Source organism: Myotis brandtii, unplaced genomic scaffold, assembly GCF_000412655.1.
Source record: "Myotis brandtii unplaced genomic scaffold, ASM41265v1 scaffold707, whole genome shotgun sequence".
In the NCBI taxonomy this organism is placed as follows: Eukaryota; Metazoa; Chordata; class Mammalia; order Chiroptera; family Vespertilionidae; genus Myotis; species Myotis brandtii.
In genome coordinates this window covers 706,944-712,011 of record NW_005370773.1, presented here as the reverse complement: position 1 = coordinate 712,011, position 5,068 = coordinate 706,944, and the positions used below count along the sequence as shown (strand labels likewise).

The 5,068-nt window shown below is 47.6% G+C and overlaps 1 protein-coding gene across 1 annotated transcript in view; it reads left to right on the top strand.

Moving 5' to 3' along the window:
- COG7 (component of oligomeric golgi complex 7) overlaps positions 1-5,068 on the top strand; it is a 63,981-nt gene that overhangs the window by 787 nt on the left and 58,126 nt on the right.

Here is a 5,068-nt window from a genome sequence, read left to right as displayed (position 1 = left end):
TGGAGCCGGGCTTTGTCCACCCGCGCGGGCCCACACTTGCTCTTTCCACCTCGGGTGGTGCTGTGGTTTCCTTACAAAACGCAAGCTAAAAGAGTTAATTTTAAGGATATCTACTATAAAAGTATATCTATGTAAAACCCTCATATGCAAATTGACCTGTGGTTGGAACGACCTGCTGAACGACCAGGGGGCGGGGCCGGCGAGTGGGCGGGGCCAGGCCAGCCAGCCCAGGGTGCCAGCAGGCGATTGCCCAGCTGGTGGCCCCACAGATCACCCTGATCGCAGGCCAGGCCTAGGGACCCTACCCTATCTATTGGGAACAGTCTCTTAGATTTAAAAATTAAAACCTGGCAAGGCTACTCTAACTGAAAAAACAGGATGATGCAGCAATGACATGCATGGACCCTGGCTTGCACATGTTGTGGTCAGCCCTGATTCTGACTCTTATAACTGTGTGACAAAGCCAACTACTTAACTTCTCTCTGCCTTAGTTTTTCCACCCGTAAGATGGGGAAAATGGTACCACTGCCTCAGAAGGACCATGTTATATACTGCTTTTTATAATCAGGGCAAAAAAATGTAGCTGCCCATACAACAGCAAGGTGCCTGTCACCTGTATGAAAAGTATGGTCACTGGTACATGCAGCGTCCAGGACTGCGAGAGGGATGTCCGACTGCCGGTTTAGGCCTGACATCCCCCGAGGGGTCCTGGATTGTGAGAGGGTGCAGTCTGGGCTGAGGGACCGCCCCCTCCCCTGTGCATGAATTTCGTGCACTGGGCCTCTAGTTAAGTAATAATCACCTGATCCTTACATTTGGTAAACACATGTCAGAGGCGTATGGGAAAGACCCACCTGTGCGGTGTTGTGTTCCTGCAAATTCCTTGCAGCGAGGAAGCCGGGCTGGTCAGAATAGAGGCTGCAACGGTTTTTTAAGGGTAGTTAGTTTTAAAAAATAACACACACCAGCAGCCATCTTGGGAAGTCCTCCACGTGACTAACCCACTGTCTGTTTATTCGGTATGGACTGTGCCCGTCTCCCTGCTGAGCTCTGGGAAAGACGAGGTCAGCAGGCTTAGGACCCTGGAAGCTTAGGGCCCAGTAAATAGACCTTTTAACAAAGGTTATGGAAAAGGACGCTGATTTCACTTCAGATTCTTTTTTTTAAAATTTTTTAAATATACTTTATTGATTTTTTTACAGAGAGGAAGGGAGAGGGATAGAGAGTCAGAAACATCGATGAGAGAGAAACACTGATTAGCTGCCTCCTGCACACTCCCTACTGGGGATGTGCCCGCAACCAAGGTACATGCCCTTGATCAGAATCGAACCTGGGACCCTTCAGTCCGAAGGCCGACGCTCTATCCACTGAGCCAAACCGGTTAGGGCTCACTTCAGATTCTTTATTGTACTTTGCGTCTTTTACTAATTATTGAGCTTCTGTGTGTGTGTCACGAAATGGGCACTGAGGATGGAAAGTGTCCCTTCTGGAGCTTGTCCTGGGTCTGCTGACAATGAGGTGGCTTTACTGAGACTAGAACCCGAGCTGGGAAAGCAGGAAGGGGGTGCCAGTACCTCCGGTCAAGGAAGGCTTCACAGGGCACAGAGGGGGAGGACATTAAGAATAGCAAATATTTGAGTCCTTGGTGTGTCAGTCAGTGTTTAAGTGCTGTGCATGCATTAACCAAGTGGTTCTCAACCAAGGGTGGTAATGCCTGCCCTCTCCCTGGGATATTTGGAAATTGGGAATTATTTTAATAAATGTGTTTTTTTTTTGTTTGTTTTTTTAATATATTTTTATTGATTTTTTTACAGAGAGAAAGGGACAGGGATAGAGAGTTAGAAACATTGATGAGAGAGAAACATCGATCAGCTGCCTCCTGCACACTCCCTACTGGGTATGTGCCCACAACCAAGGTACATGCCCTTGACTGGAATCGAACCTGGGCCCCTCGAGTCCGCAGGCCGACGCTCTATCCACTGAGCCAAACCGGGCAGGGCTGGGAATTTTTTTAGTTGAAGTGGTGGAGAATGTCACCAGGATTGACAGCGATGCCTAACGTTCCACAATGAAGGGCTGCACAATGACGAAATGTCCCGGCCAAAAGCTTAGCAGTGCCCTCTCATTGGCATGATGACCTAGTTTAAGCCGGACAATAGTCCTGAGAAGTAGGTACAGCTATTACTCCCACTCTGGCTGGAGAAACTGCGGCTGAGAGAAGTAACTTGTCCCGCATCATGTTGCTAATGAATGGGGGAGTCTGGGTTTGAACCCAGGCAACGGGTTGCAGAGCCCAGGCTCTTATCCAATGGATGTACTTTGCAGCCTCTCTGTTTTAAAGGGAGAGGCTTGTTTGTGGCTATGAAAAGTCCTAGTCAGTCCAGAGAAAGGTGAGAGTTCAAACAAAGCTCCATCAATAAAATCATCATCATCATTATTATTAGAGGATCATGCTTTCATGGGGGAAACTTCTGCTGGAGATAAGGCTGGAGAGTAGATTGGGATCAAACTGAAGGCCTTTTTTAAAAAAAAAAATTTTATTGATTTTTTACAGAGAGGAAGGGAGAGGGATAGAGAGTTAGAAACATCGATGAGAGAGAAACATTGATCAGCTGCCTCCTGCACACCCCCTACTGGGGATGTGCCTGCAACCAAGGTATATGCCCCTGACCGGAATCGAACCTCAAAGAATCGAACCTGGTACCCTTGAGTCCTCAGGCTGACGCTCTATCCACTGAGCCAAACCGGTTAGGGCTGTGAAGGCCTTTTTGGCTGTCCTAGGGTTGGGTTTCATCCCATGGGCAGTGAGAAGCTTTCGGAGGTTGATGTTTATGGAAGATGAGAGAAGGCCCAAGTCTGCAGTGAAGAGCAGTTACTCAGAGGTGCTGGCAGGAGATGGCGAGGCCCTCACTGGAGGGTGGATGTGCTCATTCACTGTCAGCAAGTATTTTTTGGGCACAGACTCTTCCCGGGTCTAGAGTCACACTGTTGAACAAGACCCCGTCTTAGGTTGGAGAGGTAGGCAGGGCCAGATCATTCAGGGACTTTAATGTCACATTAAAGAGTTCGGGCCCTGGCCAGTGTCCACCAGTCAGGCACGTGCAGGAGGCAACCTGTCCTGTGCACAGAAAGGTTGCAGGTTCGATTCCTGGTCAGGGCACACGCCTGGGTTGTGAGCTCCTTCCCCAGTGTGGAGCGTGTAGGAGGCAGCCAATCAGTGATGCTCTCTCGTCATTGATGTTTCTCTCTCTCTCTCTTCCTTCCTCTTTCTCTGAAAATCAATTTTAGAAAGAATTTGGATTTTACTTAAAATGATTGTAATGTGAAGGCAGTGGAGGATTTTTAAGTAGAGGAGTGACATGGTTTGATTGTGTCCCCATCTGGAGGCTGTTGCTGAGTTCAGAAGAGTGCGATGGTGCTTCCTCTGGGGTTATGGCAGTGGAGATGGTGAGAAAGGGTAAGACGTTTTTAGGAGGAAAAAAGGGAGCACTGCTGATGGGTTTGAATGAGGCTGACGGGGAGAAAAAGAATGAGGGTAGATTCTTTTTTTTTCTTTTTTTTTAATATATTTTATTGATTTTTTACAGAGAGGAAGGGAGAGAGATAGAGAGTTAGAAACATCGATGAGAGAGAAACATTGATCAGCTGCCTCCTGCACATCTCCCACTGGGGATGTGCCCGCAACCCAGGTACATGCCCTTGACCGGAATCGAACCTGGGACCCTTCAGTCTGCAGGCCGATGCTCTATCCACTGAGCCAAACCGGTTTCGGCGAGGGTAGATTCTTGAACTAAATACAGTAACATCGAGAGAATTTATAGTGAACCTGCATTTATCCACTGTCCAGATGGTACAAATCTATCCATGTAATCCTTAATCCATCTTATATTTTTGATGTACATTTTTATTTATTTTTAAATCTTCACTGGAAGATATTTTTTTTCTATGGATTTTTTTTTAGAGAGAGTGGAGGGGAGGAAGGAACAGGGTGGGGTGGGGGCAGGAGAGAGACACATAGATGTGAGAGAGACACATTGATTGGTTGCCTCCTGCTTGCGGCCTGACAGTGCCAGGGATAGAGCCTGCAACTGAGGTATGTGCCCTTGACTGGGAATCGAACCTATGACCCTTTGGTGCCCAGGCCAACTGAGCCACACCGGCCAGGACTTGATGTAGATTTTAAAGTAAGTTGCAGACACAGTACACTTCATCCCTAAATATTTCCATTAGAACCCTAATCATTATAATTATAATTCAGTATTTCTTTACAGTTTATTTTATTTTTTCCCTTTAATCCTCACCCGAGGATATGTTTTTATTGATTTTTAGAGAGAGAGGAAGGGAGAGAGAGAAACATCAATGTGAGAGAGAAGCATCAATTGGTTGCCTCCGTACACCCTCCAACTGGGTATGGAACCCACACCTTAGGTATGTGCTCTGTTTGGGAATTGAACCCACAACCTTTTGGTGCATGGATGACACTCCAACCAACTGAGCCACCGGCCAGGGCACAGATTTTTTCATTAGATAAAAATTACGTGAGATGAAATGCATGGATGTTACCTGATGAGTTGATGAGTTTTCACAAGTATATAACTAGGATGCCTCAGACCTCCATAAGATAGAGAATGTTACCATCACAAAACAGTGCCCCATACCTCTTTGCGGTGAGGTCTGACCCTTACCCTCCCAGAGGCAACTCCTAAAAGTGATAGTTTTAAAATGGGTTTAAGAGGGGACTACATTTTGGGGGGCTGTAGGGAGGGAGAAACATACCCAGGGCACCAGCCAGGCCTGAACAGTGACTCTGAGGCCTAGCACTTAGCACTGAAAGCGTGCGCTGAGGCAGTCTGTGTGTTCTGGCCTTGTTTTCTCAGTCTTCGCCTCTTACGTGGGGTCCGTGCTGGACACTGGGTGTTGTCCAAGGCAGGGCTGGGTGAACAGGCTCCCGAAGGACGTCTTCACCACGTGGAGGTCTGTCCAGCCCCTGGTGGCACAGAAGACAGGGCTTCTTTGGTTGATTCCCAGTGAACATCTCATTAAAGGGTTAAAGGCTCTGCTGTTAACC